This window comes from Crocodylus siamensis, chromosome 3, assembly GCF_052110815.1.
Source record: "Crocodylus siamensis isolate JL-2025a chromosome 3, ASM5211081v1, whole genome shotgun sequence".
NCBI classification, from domain to species: domain Eukaryota; kingdom Metazoa; phylum Chordata; order Crocodylia; family Crocodylidae; genus Crocodylus; species Crocodylus siamensis.
Genome location: NC_143397.1, coordinates 199,510,452 through 199,529,377, shown reverse-complemented (window position 1 = coordinate 199,529,377; position 18,926 = coordinate 199,510,452).

Below are 18,926 nucleotides of genomic sequence, written 5' to 3'. Positions count from 1 at the left end.
TAATCCTAGGTCAGTGCTCTTCATCTCCAAGCATGAGGTGTGGGACAAGAGCTGGCTCACTCAAAAATATCTAAAGATTCTTGAATCAATGCAGAATGAAGTGAGATGGCAAAATAGCAAAACCTTGATATTTTTTGAGAAACTGAAAGAGTGTGTTCTGGCCACAGACCTATAAATCACTTAGGTACCTAAAAGCTTCTGGCAAATAGATTTCAGTACTTTGTAACAGCAATTAGCTGAAAATAGCAGCACATTTTTTTTCATTGGTAAATAAACTTTTTACAATGGAAATTCACGTGGAGCATAGACATCTATATTTTTCTAATTAAAAAGACTCACAATTATCCAAAACACAGTTTAAAATTTTTTTTAATGAAATATGTCCAAAATTGAAGTTCAGCATATAGTTTAATCACATAGTTTCATAGTTTCAAGGGTCGGAAGGGACCTGAGTAGATCATCTAGTTCGACCCCCTGCCATGGCAGGAAAGAGTACTGGGGTCAAACGACCCCAGCAAGGTGTTCATTTAACCTTCTCTTAAAGACCCCCAGGGTAGGAGCCTGCACCACTTCTCTTGGAAGTTGGTTCCAGATCCTAGCTGCCCTGACCATGAAGTAGCTCCTCCTGATATCTAACCTAAACCTACCCTCTGCCAGCTTGTGACCATTATTCCTGGTCACTCCTGGTAGTGCTTGGGGGAACAGGGACTCCCCCAATGCCTGCTGATCCCCTGCCCCCCCCGACTAGTTTATAACAGGCCACTAGATCCCCCCCCAGCCTTCTCTTGTGGAGGCTGAACAGGTCCAGGTCCCGTAGCCTCTCCTCATAGGGCCTGCCCTGCTGTCCCTTGATCATGCAAGTGGCCCTCCTCTGGACCCTCTCCATGCTGTCCACATCCCTCCTGAAGTGTGGTGCCCAGAACTGGATGCAGTACTCCAACTGCGGACTGACCAGTGCCGCACAGAGGGGGAGGATCACCTCTTTGGACCTGCTCGAGATGCATCTGTGGATGCATGACAAGGTGCAGTTGGCCTTCCTGACTGCCTCCCCACACTGCCGGCCCATGTTCATCTTGGGGTCAATGATGACTCCAAGATCCTTTTCCACCTCCGTGCTGACAAGAGGAGAGTTCCCCTTTGAGTTTCTTATTACATTACAATGACCAGGAAATTCTTCCATCTGCAGTTTTGCAAGGAGATTGTTGGCTGACCCAAAGTCCCCAAAAGCTGTATGTTTTATCTTTATTGGTCTCTCTCAGAGCTTAGCCAGGTAAAGCAGTACATCTTGAGTTGTTTCATCCACAAAACTCCTTTTTAAGTTCTGCCAGCTCCCTCCTTTAGTTTTGAATGATTTGGCAGACATTAGGGGAAAATAAAAATCTTGGCTGGCTGGTGGAACGTGCCTTGCTTCTTCTTTGCTATAAGAGTATTGGCAGTATCACTCATACAAGAAAAAATTGTTAATGCTGTACTCCTTACTGTGCTGAGATATCCTTGGTGGTATTCATTAGCATTGCTGGCTGGCTCAATAATGCAATAGATTAAAAAACAGACTTGCCTGGCATTTTAGGTAAGCATGAACTCAGTTCTTCAAGATGCTGAATACCACGCTGGATCAAGACTACAAAACTACAGTATTCATTGCGACAACATGAGATATTCTGAGTTGAACTATGACCTCCATTTTGTCTTGTAAGCTGCATTTTGGTTTCTATTTTATATTATGTGATGAATTTATGTTTTAACCTTGCCTTGGGCCTGGTTAATATAATGTATTCTAGTCAGGAAATACTATCTAGGAAAATGTGTTTCATTTCTTGTTGAAGGATCTCTCTAAGAAGCCATCAAGATACAATTTAGAGCAATATTTGACCTCTTGGCCCTGCGGGTCTGATGAGGGGCCTGGGGCTGGTCCATGGGTTGGATTGGCCTCTTTGTGCTAGAATCAGCAGGATCAGGTCCACTGTCTGATTCAACACACAGGGCCACACTCTGGGGCCCCCAGAGCTCCCCTTGGGTTTGAAACTTTGACAGCAGGGGAGCTGTGCTTCCCCTGGGGAGTCCCACAGGGCAGATGACACAGCATTGGGAGTAAGATCTGGACCATGGGCCAGGGCTTGAGCATCCCTGGCTTAGTCACTGGCTCTGATTAATTCTCTGACCCCTGACAGATATTTCATTTCAGATATGATTTATTAGTTAAATCATATCTTAAGTAGTGACCTAGCCACATCTTCAATCAATTTTAATAGTGTGATAAAACAAGGAAAAAAACCACAAAGTTATTACACAAAATATATACAATATTACACAAAATGTGTAATAACTGTGGCTGGTACTGATCACACCTTTAATTGAATGTGTGGTCAGTGCTCCCAGCCTCCAGAGCACACTGGAGCTGTATAAGCCTCCCCTCCAGAGGACCAAGCTTGCTATTTGTTGGTGCAGGGGGAGCCTGGGATCCAGATCCCAGACATTTCTACACTGGCAACAGGGTAGAATGGCATCTGATGCTCAATCCTCACAATTGTGTGGAATGCCAGGAAGCACAATTGTGGGGATCATGTATCAGATCCAATCACACCTTTAGTTTTATGTCTCTCAGAGGTCTCAAATTATCTCTAGTGAACCATGTTCTCTCAAGCATGCTAGATAAACACATGCCCAAAAGAAAAAAATGACTCTGTTTAAGTAGGAATGTTTTTTTTGAGTACGGGGGGAAGGCTCTATCCCTCACCACATGCAAGAAGACAGACAGAAAAAGGAAAATAGGATGAAAAGCTGTTGTAATTGCGGACTCAGAAGAATCAGGATCATAAGATCATAGGAAGATAGAGCTGGAAGAAACTTTGCAGGGATGGACATTACACATAAATGGTTTAAGTGATCAGAAACTGGTTTAAACCTGTAAAAGAACAGGTGTTCAGTGCACACAACCAGTTTTGAAAATGGCTGAAACCAGTTTGAGATAAACCTGGTTGAATGCAGTATTGGACTTAACTGATCTGGGTCAAACTGGTTTATGCAATGTCTGTCCCAGACCCCTTGCTGGTTTAAGATAAACCAGACACCCCCCAGCATGCTCTCTGGGTTGGGCAGGACTCTCTGCTCCACAGCAAGGCTGGCCCCTTCCCTCTGCTCCCTAGTCAGAGCTCCAGCAGAGACTTGCAGGCAGAGAGCGTCTGCCTGGCTTCTCCCTGCTAAGCAGGAATTATTCCCCCCCTCCACTCTGCCTTACACAGACACCTCAGCATTAGCTAGCAGATGACATGCTGGCTATGGTCCACGCTGTGGGAGACTACAGGCAGGCTGGCTTTTTGGAGCAAATCTACAGGTAGCTTCATGTCTTTCCTTGAAAGAGCTGCTTAAGAAGAGCTCCATTAGTTAATGGAGAGAGGCTTTGTTTTTGTAATGGGTTGATAAACAAAGAGTTAAGGGTGATAAACATTCCCTGCTGGGCAGCTCTGGAGCAGGGAGGGGAATAATCAGGTTGCCCTGCTCAGGCCTGGCCACAGTCCCCTCAGCTCAGCTCTATAGATGTGAAGGGAGGGCTGCTCTAGTGCCCCTGGCTTCTAGCCTGAGCCATTGCAGGCATGTGCCCACATTTCTGGAATGTCTCCCTGGTTACAAAACTCGTTTAGCCTAGCTAGGTTAGACTAACCTGCAAAGATTGAATCAATTCAGGTTCAGGCTTTTGAATGTCTGCCCATAGCCTGTGAGGTCATCCAGTCCAGCTCCCTCATCAAGGCAGAATCATCCCTAACTAGACTATCCCAGTCAGGTGTCTAATCTGTATTTGAAAATTTCCAGGGATGGGGATTCTACAACTTCTCTAGGTAACCTGTTCTAGTGTTTAACCCCTCACTTAGTCCGAGAACTGTTCCCAGTCTCCAACCAAAATTTTGTCTGCCGCATTTTGAGGTCCTGTCCCCTAGAGCCACAAAGAAAAAGTCTATTTATCTCCATCCTCTATAATCACCCTCCAGGTATTTGAAGTCTGTTGTCAAATCCCCACTCCAACTTCTCTTCTCTGGACTAAACAATATTAGTTCTTTCAGCCTTTCCTCATAAGTCATGTTTCCCCAGACATGTTTTCACTTTGCTGGATTTTTTTTAATCTACCCATATCTTTTTTGAAATGTGGTGCCCAAGACACAGTATTCCAAGTGAGGCCCCACCAGTGCCAAATAGTGTGGAAGAATCACTTCTCTGGATTTGCAAATGACACAGATTTAATAGATTTTATAAATTTTTAGGGTTGGAAGGGACCTCAGTAGATCATTGAGTCTGACCCCCTGCCCTGGGCAGGAAAGAGTGCTGGGGTCAGATGACCCCAGCCAGGTGCTTGCTTGTCCAGTCTCTTGTTAAAGAGCGCCAGGGTAGGGGAGAACACCACCTCCCTCGAAGCCCATCCAGATTCTGGTAACCCTTACTGTGAAGTTCTTTCTGATGTCCAAGGTAAATCTGCTCTCTGTCAGTTTGTGGCCATTGTTTCTAGTTACTGCAAGGGGTGCCCTGGTAAACACAGCATCTCCTATTCCTTGCTGCTCCCCCTCTACCCACCATGAATTTGCCGGCAGCCACAAGATCACCTCTCAGCATTCTGTTGTGGAGGTTGAAGAGATCCAGATCCCTCAGTCTCTCCACACAGAGCCTTACCTGCAGACCCCTAAACCATACGAGGTTAGGGGCCTGTAGGTATGAGGCCCCTAGCAAAATGATATGAGGCTGTAATTTTACAGCTGTTAATAATATAACACACATTTTTAGCTCTGTAACAGGTTGCCTTCCCCAGTGCCATCTTCCCTGTTCTCTGTGCCCTACGTGGGGCACCCCTGTAGTCCCCTTTAAGGTTTCTTGTGTCCCACTCTTTACTCGCCTGCCACATCTTGATGGAAATTATTATGCTGATGTTTTTAAAAGCAGGAGACTGCCTACTGGATTTCGTATGTTGGGGTCTTTTGCCTCCACAGCCCTTGACCCCAGTCGTTCTCTGGCTAGGCCTCCCCATCTAAACCCACCAGACAGGGTCTGACTCTGAGGCTGTAGCCTTTTCCATTGTCTTGAGGCTTGAAGCCCTCTTTTCTGCTCCAATAGGGAGCCTGGCCTGCCTAGTCCAAAGGTCCAGGCCCAGAGCCAGGGTGGCACAAGTTCAAGGCCAGGGAACGGTCTTGAACTCCCTTCAGCTTAGTCCAAAAAAAATTAAAATAAAATTGCACCTCAACTGCACTGGACCACCCTGGCCTTTTAAGGTCATGCCTTCTGGCGCTGGGTCACTGCACCCCAAAATCCTGCACCCCCACTGGCACTGGGGACTATATACCCCCAAAAAGCCACACCCTCACTGGTGCTGGGGCCCCCACTCTGTAACAGACCCCCAGATGAGGCCTCCTCCTTCCCCTAATACCTTCACCCAAACCACTGGTGTTATTCAATAACCAAAAGAAATACAGACAGTCCTATCCATGGGCAATAACTGCCACTAAGAAAAAAACATGATCCAAGAAAGCAGCATGCCAGCTTACATTTATGCTGGGTTCATGCTTTAGCTCTCCACCATCAGCTTCTGGGGTGGCTGCTGTCTTACCAGGGGCTTCTGTAGTCCCCTCTTCCAGCCTTTAGACTACTTGCCATGCCTCTCCATGGAGCTCTGTGAAGCACTCCTTCCTCTTTGGCTGCTGGCCTCTACTGCTACTCTCCCCAGGGTTTTTATAGTCCTGGTCTGCCCCTTCTGGTCAGCTGACTAGCTAGCCTGGCTCAGTATTTAACCCCCTCCTTACCAGCATTCTGTGCCCAGAAAGTTCTGGCGGTAAAGGAGAGGATTTGGCTTCTGATGACAGGGCTAAGGTTCCCTGTTACACACACCCCTCTCTTCTTTTGTCTGGGGTCTTTCTGAACCCTTAACCTGCCTTCTGGTAACAGGGCTAGGGTTTCCTGTTATAGGCTCTTATTCAGTTTATGGAGCACAATGACCACCTATATCTTTTTCAGCAGTACAGCAGCGTAGACCGTCTTTCCAGAGTCTGAATTTGTGCAGATACATCTCAAGGTTGCATAGTCTTAGCAGTTTTCATTAGCTTTGTACCCCATACTTCATATATACTTCTGAGGACAGGAGCTTATCAAGATTTACAAAAGAATGAAATTTTTATTCAGAAAGGGAACACCCATAGTTATGGTTGTAAAGATTAGAAAGAAAACAAAGCTAGCCAATCAAAAAACAATCCTCATGTTTCTGGACTCAGTATCTCTTATGTTGTCAGGAAAAAAAATTCTTTTAAAGCTATTCAGTAATTATATACTGCAATGTTTCTTGTACCTTTCTCTGATGCATCAAGATAGTGGACAGATGGAACATTTGTCTGATCTGATATGGCATTTCTTCTGCTCTAGAATTCAGGATTTTGCTTTGGGTGTATCAAGCAATTTACATTATTCTCTTTCTCATTGGCCTTCTTTGTACGTATTTTTATCATCCTGATTCTAGTCCTAACAAGAACCATAGATGCATAGATTTGTTAAACTGAAAGATCATTAATGTAATTATAACAACAGATGTTTTGGCCTTACGATGTCTTAATCTTTTTTCAAACCTTGAAAGAAACTCAGTTTAAATTCTGGGTGGTGATTCAGGGTTGGTTCTTATGCAGATTCATAGATATTTGAAGGGTCAGGTCAGTTCTTAGTTTATCCAACCAGTTTGCCCACCCTTATGTGCACAGATCCTTTTTTTTCTTTTTTTTTTCATCCTTTGATTGCTCACAGGTGATTTCTCTGCTCTTAGCTAATTTAATTTATTTTGGTTCTGGATTCCTCCACTCCTCTAAACAGAGGTTGTAAGGGCCATTTTGGCAGCCTTCATTTTACATGACTAATGTTTTACAAGACATTGTTTGATCATTGTTTTATCTCATATTTTAAAAACTAAGAATTTCCTGCTCACTTGCTCACTCAGTGGTGGCAAGGGACTTTTCCTGCAGGCTCAGCCTGTCCAATTCTGAGCCAAATCAAACAAATTAAATGTCTCTCTGACAGGTTACTTTTTGCTAAATTTCAAAAGGAGAAGACATTAAAACTTTATCTTCAGTTTGGGATTTCCATGAACCTCCAGGATTAAAAGAAGGAGGGTTCTTCCCAGGCTTTCAGATCCTATAATTTCTTTTTCAGGTGAAGTGAGGAATAGAGATGGAAAAAGGATTGTAGAAAACAAATACGGGTATCTCTACAAAAGAAGATTCTTGATTTAACTCTCATAATCTCTTTTGCCTTTTTTGTCTCATGAGGAGTACACCAGCATTACACTAGCTTGAGTTAATCAAAATACTTGTGGCAAAAAATTTGACACTTTTTAATGTTCAAGAATAATGTACAAGCCAGTCAAAGTTTTGCATGGCTTTGTTCAATTAATTTTTGGTGCACACATTTTAGTCAGTGGTTTATTTGTTAGTTGGTGGCTATTTGGGTTATTTGCATTGTATAACTGGTCAAGCAATAATGCTTCTTCTGTTCTATGATTAGCTGACCTAGATTCATGAATAAGAAAAATAGTTTTTTAGTCTGGAAATTATCCATGAGCCTTCACAATTGTAAATTTTTTGTGTGGAAAAGAAAAAAACCCCCAAACTGGCAGTGAAACTATTCATGAGATTTTTGGTTTTAGTCAATATTCAGCTGGATTTTTGCAATAAAATGCTTCATAGGGCTTGACAGAAGCCAGGGTAGAGTTGCACCTTGTAGACCAACTAAATCAGGGATGTGTAAGTTCAGCATAAGCACTGGTCCCTTCACAGGTGACATGTAGGGGGGGTGCAAGGGGGCATGCTGGTGGCATCAGTGGGTGCTCGATGTGCCCTCCACGCAGTGGCATACTGATAGAGGGGGCAGAGAGTTAGTCCTCTGGTGGCACTTCTGGTTTCACCAGTGGTACTTTCAGTTTGGTCACCAGTGTTTCTGGGCTTGGCAATCAGCTGCAGGGAGACCCCTCCCTCTGCGGCTGCTGGGGGAGATCTCCATCAGATTCAGGAGGCACCAGTCTCCCATGAGTCCCTTCATAGCTTCTGTTGAAGTCATAGGCAACCTGAGCAGGGTGTGGGGCCCAGGGCAAATCAGCCCATGCAGAGCCCACCCCCATTCCAATCCCGGACCCGAAGAAGCTGGCGTCAGCGGTGAGGGGTGTAGCAAGTGACTGGATGAGGAGCCGCCACTTCACCCAGCTCTGTGCAACTGCTCCTCTGCCCAGCTCTGCAGGGCCCCCCCCAAAGCCATGGGGCCAAGGGTGGTCGCCCCAATTCACCCCCCACAAGGGATGACCCTGGTTGAAATACACTGCTGCTTACAAAAGCTTATGCATATATGATTTAGTTAGTCTGTAAGGTGAAAATGTACCTTACCTTCTGCCTGATTCAGACTTATACAGCTAACTACTACTACCTCCCTCTGCCTATTAGATTTGAAAAGCCAAAGATTCCAAAAATGTTTCAGCAATCCATTTCAATCTAAGAGATTTTCAACATTTGGCTGTTTCAGTTTGGATTGCACAGCCACTAGGGCTGTGCGAAACGGCACTCTTCCACTTTGAGTTCCATTTCGACGGAACAGTGTTTAGTTTTGAGTTTTATTTGATTATGAAAGCACTGTTCCATTTTCTTTCATCAAAACTGTTTTGCTGTTTCGATACTGTACATGTACATATTATCTACATGGGGCAAATATGCTGATGAGAACTTTTTTAAAAACAAATTTTATTAAAAACACACTTATCACCCTACACTTAAAAAGCTACACATATTGAGCATCCTTGTTTTACAAAAAATTCATATCACAGAAACAACTACACATATTAAACAACATATGTCAACTTCCCACAAAACCCCCTTACAGAAATCTTCTTCATAGAGGAACCCCATGACAATTGTTACCTCACTAGCCACCTAAAACTTTTTGCACCCCATCAGTTGTCTTTGTTGGTTTAGTGAAACAAGCATGTCCAGTCCTTTTTCCTCTGCTTTTTCTCTGATCTCTTCCTTGTCTTGATCGATATAGTATTTCAGTGCCAGCTCCAGGCACTCTCTTTTTCAATGAAAGCCAACCCCTTAAACCCCAAAGGTTTCTAACTTTCCATAAACTAGTTTTAATAATGTTTCCTCTGGTTTCCTTGGTATGAGTCCATATAGTACCATCTCCCCCGCTAATGACGTTTATTTTGGTGACACTCAAAGTGGCAAATCCTTTCCCACACCCCCTTTGCATATGTACACTCACAAAACACATCCCACTGTTTCTTCTTCCCTGCACCTCTCCCTTCAGCACCCTAATTAGCCCATCAAGTCCCATCTGTGTTGCACTTCTCTCAGTAGCAAAATATTTCTTTCAACCATTCACACTAGGTCAGCGTGTTCACATTTTAGTTGTTTACCTGCCACCACTCTTCACATCTTCTTCACTTGTCTCTCTGTGAAGTTTCCCACTGGCACCATCCTGTCTCTCTCCATAACTGCTTTCATCAATTTCTTATGATCCTTCATGACCTCCAGCCCTACCTTCCCTATTTTAAACCTCTGCATGAATCCTTCCATCTCGATGTAATGAGTTGGTGGTTGCCATGTCCCTGGACTCTTCAAAGAAGTCTGATATACTCCCCATTTCCTTGAAATCGAAGCTGTGTGAAATTGAGTGATGTGTGCTGCTTTCCCCTCTCCTTCCATTACCATTTTGCATATTGCGCTTACAGATTTCACATAGATGAACAATCCTAGTCTGGCAGTCCCCATCCCCCCCATCTCTGTTGCTTTGTATAGTTCAGCTCTAGTCAACCTTTCTCTTTTGGCATTCCAGAAGAACACACATATTTCCCTTTGTACTTCTGCTATCTGCAGCCAAGTCATTTTGAATACAGTTCCGGTATATAGAATAATTGTAGCACAGCCTTAAACACCACCACTTTTCTGGCAAAGGACAGTATCCTTCTGGACCATAATTAAAGTATTTGCAATAGTGTTGCTATCACCTTTTCCCATGTTGTATTACAGAGGTGGGCAAAATACAGCCCACAGGCCACATCCAGCCCACCAGGTCATTCTATCTGGTCCATGGGGCCCCGAAAAAATTTAGAAAATGAATATTTATCTGCCCCGGATGCCTGTCAAAGATAACAGGAGCCAGACACAGTAGAACCCAGGGGAAGCCAGCAGGACCCAGCAGCCTGGCCCACCCAGCGCTGCCCCCCAATCTGGAAGCCTCTGCTCCCTGTGCTGCCAGGCTGGGCTGTCTCCTGCTGAGTCCCTCAGTCAGGCTATGCAACTGGGATCCAGGTGGTGCAGGAAGACGGGCAGGGAAGCACTGAAAGCAGCTGCAGGTGGTGGTGGGGGGAAGTGGCAGCGAGCAGGTGAACAGAGCACAGCAACAGCTGGGTGGGAGCATGGGGCATGTGCCCACCCCCCCACAGACCCACTCACACCCTCTCCCACACACACAGAGTGGGGTGACAGGCTATGGTGCCAGGCTGGCTCCCCTCTCTCCCTGCTGGCACAGCTCAGCCTGGCACCATACAGTCCTGTTGGCCCGGGCCCACGCTTCTGCTGCCCCACTGGCCCTGGCCCCAGGACACCAACCCACACTGCCACCCAGCTACTACTCCCCGCCCACAACCACTTTCAGTGCTTCCCTGCCTGCCTCCCGGCTGCTCCTGCACCACATGGCTCCTGGCTGCATGGCTATACTGCAGGAGCACAGCTCTGGTGCTGGTACCCCAGGGCCAGGAGCAGGAGGGTATGTGTGTGTGTGTGTGTGTGTGTCCATGCAATAAGGAAGGGAGGGAGGGCAATGAGGGAGTGAGTGTGTGTGTGTGTGTGTGTGTGTGTGTGTGTGTGTGTGTATGCAATGAAGGAGGGAGGGACAGAGAGAGAGAGAGACAGTGTGTGTACAATGAAGGAGAGAGGGACAGAGTGTGTGTGTGTGTGTGTGTGTGTGTGTGTGTGTATATGTGTGTGTTTGTAGGGTCCCACATTCACACCCAACCATATACATGCACCCACACCCCCCTCACACTGCCATAAATACAGATGCCCACATCCACGCCCCCCCAAACCCCCCAGCCACCTGCCCCCCACAAACCCCATACTCACCCACACACCACATAGACACACACACACACGTTCCCTCACCACACATCCACACCCCCCACACCTATCCACCCTCACAGACCCACCCACACCCTGGCTGCAGCTCTGGCAGGGACTGCAGGTTGCTCAACGCCTCGCCCCCCCAAACTTTCTGCTAAGCAAGAATTCCCCCCTCCCCTCTGCCTTGCTGTGTATTAGCTAGCAGACCACCTGCTGGCTACAGTCCATGCTGAATCAACAGGCAGAATCAACAGGTAGCTGGTAATGTCCCTCCCTTATTTTCTTAATGCAGTGATGAACAGTGAGTTAGAGGTGATAAGCACTGTTATCAATTTCCTGCTGGGCTAAAATCAAAGCATCTTGCCAGAGGCTGGCTGTGCCCCACTTCAGCTCAGTACTGTTCAAGGGAAGGGAGGGTTGCTCTAGTGTTCCCCAGCTTCTAGCCTGAGCCACTGCAGGCATGTGCCTTCATTTCTGGGATGTCTGTCTGGTTACAAAACTGATGTAGCCTAGCTAGGTTAGACTAACCTGCAAAGATTGAATCAATCCAGGCTCAGGCTTTTTGAATGTCTGTCTCTCACCTGAAAGTCTATCTCTAACTACTACATGTATATCATCTATGTATAGTATACATTTTACTTCATCCCCTCCCAGTATCTTTACTCTCCTTATGACTTTGTCTTTTCCTATTCTTTTGTGTTAACTGTTCCACGCTACATACAAATAATAGTGGTGACAATGGGCACCCTTGTCTTACCCCTGTATGGATTTGAAAGGCCCCGCTTAGGTGCCTATTAATTTCAACTCCACTCTCTGCTTCTCTACATAATAACTGTACCCAACATATACATTTCTCTGGGAATCTCATTTTTCCTAGCACCTTGAATACGTAATAATGATCCACTCTGTCATTTGCTTTTTCTAATCTAGGTCTGCTATAACTGGGTTTGTTTTCTTCTCTTTGATGTGGGGCAGTGCATCTCTTTAGAGATCCTTAACTTCTTTGTAAAACTTGTAACAGTCTCAAAAAAGGCAACGTGCATCAATTTGCTATAGTCATGTTTAATTTCAAGGTTGTTGTTTTCAAATTTGTTCTTCACTTCCATGTGCTCAGGGAGAGTGGGGTCTGACAGCAAAACAAGGGTCAAGGGCCTGGAAAAGGTTGGGGGCATTGCAGAGAGCAAAGGGCTACCTGATCCCCCAGATGTATTTTCCTTTCTGTAGCAGTGAGAGGGTGACAAATTAAAGGCAAATCTCCAATAATTAGATTCTATCTCTGGAAAAATTATACTAAATTTATAAATTTTCCATATGTAGAATCTAATTATTGTGTGTGTGGGGGTCATCTTATAATAAGGGTTATCTTCTATTCAGTAAATATGGTAAGAAGTGAAGGGATCATAGTTCAAAAACAATAGATCTCAGACAACATACCATATAAGATTCTGGATGAGAAAGCCGGAATCAAAGGTGCCTAGAAAGGAAAAAGACCAAAAAAAAAAAAAAAAAAGAATCAGCCATCAGCAATTTTATACTGTTATAAAATCAGAATCAGGTGGTTACGTTACAGGCTAACAACTCTAATATTAAGAGAAAGTGACATACAGCTCCACCTACCTATTGTTTTGTATTCAGAATAAAAAGCTGTGGATAAACATAACTTACCACATTAGTATTTAAATAACTGTCCAGACAGAGAGGACAGGCTAAACTAAAGATAATTTTTCATTCATACTGCCAGAGAGAGACAAGTTATGGGAAACTATCCTGCTATGACATGGGAAAACTTAAGGAGCAAAATTCAAGAACTGGCTTTTTGCATTCCTCACAGTATGTTCCATAGTCAGTATTTTTTCACCTAAAAATCACTGGGTTGCTTATTCTACAGTAAGCAGGAGATGCTGCTTGTATAATGAAGGTCAGCATTTCATTTTTCACCCATTTCCTAGCCTTCATTTTTGTCTTAATGTATAAACACCATGATAAATTTGTTAGAACTTAAAACAGTATTTTTATTTATAGCTGTATCTGCATTCCCCTATGGGGAGATTCCCAATACAGAAAACTCCTGCTTTCTCCTTTAATTGTCAGAATATCAAATGCCACATGTATAATATAATACAGAAAACTGGCATTTACACATTCATTTACATGTTAGACTTCTGTCTTTAAGTCTGTGGGAATGTGTATCTGGTCTTGCAGAAGGAACAGGAATCATTGATTAAGCAGTGTCATGCTGTTCTGTCCTAGGCAAATTGCTTTTAGTTGTAGAAGTCAATGCTACATGCCTTGAGTTGTGCCTTCAGGCATGCCTTAAAGTATTTATGAACTCTATTAGGGCATGTCCAGACATGCAAGCACGTGTGCTTGCAGCAGCTCAAATAGAAGTGGTACAAATTTGAGCTGGGGCTTTTTGCTTCAGCGCATGTGCTCAGACATGCACTTTGTTGTGGAACAAATTGTGCCACTTGGGGCAAAATAACCCTGCCTGACTCCTTCTGGATCTTCAGTTAGGGGGATCCAGAGCCAGGGGCCAGCACCTGTGCTGTCCCCAGCAGTATAAAAAGCCACCCTGGCAAGTAGCTCAGGGCTACTAGCTCTCAGGAGCTTCTGGGGCCCAGCCAACTGGTACCTGGGGACACTACCCCTTGTGCAAGATGGACTGCTGAAGCAGCCCTGAGAGTTCCCTGCACCCTCTACCTACTGCAGCAGTCTGGCAGTGAGGGCTGCTGCCTGGCGTGACCTGCTGTGCACCTGCCAGATGCCGATGGGGACTGCAGAGCTAGTAGAGGCATCTGCCCCTCTGGGACAGCTGCCAGTGGACTGCGGTTGCAGGGTTGGCCTTTGTGCAGCACTACTGCCATATGTACCCCTGCCTGGCCATCTGGGCAGCTATCATCCAGAAGAAGTTCTGGGTGTGGTGGCCTGCTTTGAACTGTCAAAGCATGTCCTCCTGGCCCCATCTGTCCAGGAGGTCAGCCACAGCCAGATGGGTCCAAGCTGCCAACTCTGAGCAAGCAGGGTCCTGCCACTGGCCTCCCTAGGAGGAATTCTGGTGTTCCGTATTGGAAAACTGAAACATCCCTAATAAAAAAAATCCCAAAGTCACTCTGTAAAATACCCCAAAATCCATGTTCCTCCACAAGTAAAAAGACCGCTATAAAGACAGAGAGTAAGACAGAGGCAGCGATCAGTTGGACAATGTTTTATTGATGTATCTTATAGTGTTAAAGCAAGTCTCTTATCATAATAATAAAGTGAACTCTAAAAACATGTTTCAGGAATTCATGAATACATGTTTTGCTGTACTCCCACAGGGTGCTGGCCCCCACACAAGGGGTTTGGCCCCCCCAACAGGGGGTTCTGCCTTCTCACAAGGGGTATGGCTCCCCAACAGGGGTCTGGCCCCCACACAAGGGCTATGCCTCCCAACAGGGGATCTGGCCCCCAACAGGGGGTTCAGCCACCAAACAAGGGGTTCAGGTTCCCAACAGGGGGTTCAGCCCTCACAGAAGTGGTACAGGCTCCCAACAGGGACCAAATGGTCCCCAGAGGGGCTACCACCCCCTTGCAAGGTCCACATGCCCCACTCCAGCCCCCCAATTGCTGCCCCACCTGGCCCCATCCCCCACCAGTTGCTGCAGCCCCTCCAAAGGCTGCCCCCCCCCAAGGCCCCCATGGCTACCTGCACAACCCCAGGCACCATCACTTAAAAAAAAACAGAAAAAAAGAGGAAAAATAAAGCCTCTGCTTACCTTAGAAGCAGGGGTGGAGAAGCTCCAGGGCCTCCTGGCACAGCCCCCCCAGGCAGCACAGGACAGCGGGGTGGCAGCAGGGCCTGGGCTGGGGCTGTCACCCTGTCCTGCACTGTGTGGGAGGGACCGCAGTCAGCCAGATGCAGCCAGACTGGAGGTAAGTGCCGGGGGGGGGGGGTGTTTTTTGTTTTTTGTTTAACTATGGGGGGGCAGGGGCCATCCCCAGCAGGGGTTGGGGGGGCTGAGGTTATGGACGGGGCCATCGGTGGTCTCCCCCACAGTCCTTTTCCCCTCTTCTAGCCCCCCGACTCCTTACTTACCAGCACCAGAGTCCTGGTGCTGAAACATGCAGCCTGCCCGGCCACGTGTTTCAGCACCTGGGTGAGGGCCAACCATAGAGATGTTCTGGCAGCCAGGGCATCTCCATGGAGGACCCAGCCTCCAGTTGCCTCTGGGCATAGTCAGGGACTGTGCCCTGCCCTGCTTTTTAAAACTTCACTTTTTTTAGACCCCTGGATATCTAGGCATCTAATTTTCTCCCAGTTTGCAAGTTTGAGCATGGGGAACATTTTTTTATTCCCGCACATGCCTCTTGCTCCGCCTCAAAGGGGTTTGAGGCGGGGCAAGAGTCGTGTGGACACCCCCTTACAGTTTATCTGCCAGAGGTCAGATTACTGTAGAAAAGCTTCTTTGGCAAACATTTTTCCAACATCTTCATTTCATGGCCAGACCTTCACAACTGTGCTTCCATGATCATGGAACAAATGCCATAATCTCTGCTTGTTGAAGGATTTCTGTGTTTGAGATTTGGTCCTTACCATCTCACTTTAATATTTTTTCAGATAACCTAGATATAATGAGCCCAACTTTTGGATAAGGATGCTGAATATTATCATTATCTCAGAAGTATAACAGAGAGTTCATGACAACTGCCCTGTACACTTTCAGTTTGGTCTGGAATGCAATGCCACTGTGGTTCTATAACTGGCCTTGTAGCTTTCTAAATTCTGTGCTGGTCCTGACAGTTCTACAGTCACTTCCAAGTCAGTTTTAAAGGACTTGGAAGCACTGGCGTCTTCCACAAACTGTTGAGGGAATCTAAGTTGATACAGAAGGCATTCCCAAGGTGAATGTGACTACATGTCACAGGAACGTATGGGTAAATAAAAATTAATTCTATGTATCTCTAAAACTCAACTCATTATATAATTTAATAATCTGAACAGTAACCCAAAAGTCAAGGATGCTGTGAAATGAGGGAGATTAAGGTAGAAAAAGAATATAGGTAAATTTCACCAAAGAAAAAACATTCTAGTTTATTAAATGGGACAATACACTTAATACAATGCCAAGAATCACTATGAAAAATTTGTCATGAAAAAGTAATGAGGAATTTAGTGGTTGAAGATGAATATGGATGACTATAAAGAAACTGTAAAATATCTCCTTTTCTAAAATAATTGTAAATGTGCATGTTCATAATGTAATCAGCAATCAAAATCCAAAATATCTCCAGTAGAAATACTTTTTGAAAAAGACATAGAAAATCAACAAAATGGCAATTTAAGCTTCTTATTCATATATAAAATATTATTTCTTCAAATAGCTACACACAATTTGTTTCTGATAGTATTAACAACTTTTATTTTGGTGCCAAGATGTTTTTCTTAAATTTAACAGAGGAAATTGGTTCAGTTGAAATTACTCTAGTGCACAAAGACTCTAACAATTTGCAAAGTACCTACATGGTTCAAAGTACCTACATGGTTCAAAGCCAAACACTAAATGTTCAGAGATGTTTCCTGAGGACTCTCAAATTCTTGCTTGAATTGCAATTATTTGTTTTGCCTAAGAGGCTGTATTAATCTTACTTTTCTCTAAGTCAATATAAAAGCAATGAAAGATCCTAGCTAAGGCCTAAAGTCTGAAATGTCGTATTAGTCAGAGAACAAGAATTGTGCAGCAATCACTAGTGCAGGCACACAGGCTAGGTACAGACAGTCAAAAAGCCCAAGGCTGAATTGATTCAGTCTTTGCAGGTTAGTCACAGACTAAACGGAAACAGAAGTAAACAGACATTTACCTTTGATTCAGGAAATGCAGCCACATACCTGCAGTCTCAAGCCAGGGACCAGGGAGCACTACAGCATGGCTTTCTGGCTGTGTGTTTACTTCCTCTTCCTGCTTCCCTGAGGTCTCTGGGATTTGCAGTCCAGAATTACAGCAGCAAGACTCTGCAGGGTAGCTCATCTCACTTCTTTTTCCTGCTTCCAGGTGCCTCTGGGATTTATAGTCCACAGATGCAGCCAGCAGTAGTTTTGAGTGGGGGAAGGCGTGTTTAACCCCACTCCCTAGCCCCAGACCCCAGCCGGGGTTTGCCTGCAGGGGGCCATCCCCTCCCCATAGATTGGGCTGCATCCCCAGCTGGGTTTGTCCCCACTGCCACCACCTTGTCACCCAGCTCTCACTGGTCCAGCTAGGGAGCAGAGCGGGTGAGGCCAACCCTGCTCTCTGGAGCAGATAGCACAGTTCAGCCCAGGGCTAGAAAGCATGCTGGGATGGCAGGGGACTGTGATTTAACATGAATCAGGAAGGGGTCTAGGATAGAAGTTTCATAAACCGGTTTGACCCAAATTAGTTAAGTCTGATACTACATTCAACCACGTTTATCTTAAACCAGTTTCAGCCATTTTGAAACTGGTTTTTGTGCACTCAGCTTCTGGTCTGTTACAGGTTTAAACCAATTTCTGCTCACTTAAACCAGTTTATGCATAACATCTGTCCCTAGCCACACTGTTCCACCAGTGTGCCTTAAATATAAAGCTCCTATCACTTTGCTGCTCAGAAAGTTAGTCCTAAAGGCTCTGGCAACTAGGTCCTCTATCATCAAAGCGGTTCACCATCTTGAAGTCTTTTAGGACTAAGTATTCTGGCAATTGGTACCCTCATTACTTGCCCTCAACCTTCTCTTTTGGACTGGAGAATGTACAACAAATAAACTGAGAATTTGAAATATTCATGTTAGATAAATTATATTTAGTCTCAAACTTTGTGAAGCTTAGTATTTTTGATCCTGTTAAAGAGGAAACTTAGTCATGTTTGCCCCATATTTATTTAGTATGAAGGGATATTGGACAGTGATCATTTAATTATAGAAAAAAATCACTCTCCTTTCCACAGAAGACTAGCACTATAAAATACTTTTAGTATTAAGTTACAAGTTAAGTAGCCTGGTATAGATTATGTTAGTTATAAGCTAATGAGGAGAACGTTAGATATTTTTCTGTTATTTACAGCCTCTGAAATGTGATGATTGTTATACTCTCTTTACCTGTGTTCTCTCTCATAAAACACTGCTATCTTGCTAAAATTGAAGTAAATTTTAAGGAAATTAACTATTTTCCATCTTTTTCAGGATTTTTCACATTACACATTCAGTTTCTTTTACATGTACCTATATCCAAATCAATCCCTGATTGAGCTCACTGTTTTTTAAAACAATTTCCTACTAAATATGATTATATACAGAAGAAAAAAGGATTATTTTCCTAGAATCTGACCCTAAGCCATTGAAGTCAATGGAAATATGGAAAGACTCCTTTTGACCTCAAGAGGCTTTAGATAAAACATTTGGATCTCATTATTAAATAGTAACAAAAAAGTACCAAGCTCTTAACTAGTATTAGCCTGTTCATTTTAATCTTTCAAATAAACAAAGAAATCCCTCTAAGTCTTCTTTGCTGCAAATTAAATAAACGCAAGAGTTTGCCACTCCTTTTAGGTCAATTAAAATGAAAACTGTTGGAAAAAAGGGGCGGGGGGGGGACAATTCACTATATTTTTTTCATCAAATTTAAATGGAAGTTTCCTAATGCATCTCATTACATTTAATCGAGTTGTTGAGATGTAAGTCAATGACAAAACTTCCATTTCATTAAATAGTGCTGGATCATGTCTATATTGGAACTGTTCCTTAAAGAACAGCTGAACCAACCTCAATAGAAATTAACATAAATGAGGCCATGAGAAAGTGATATATTTTAATTCTTAA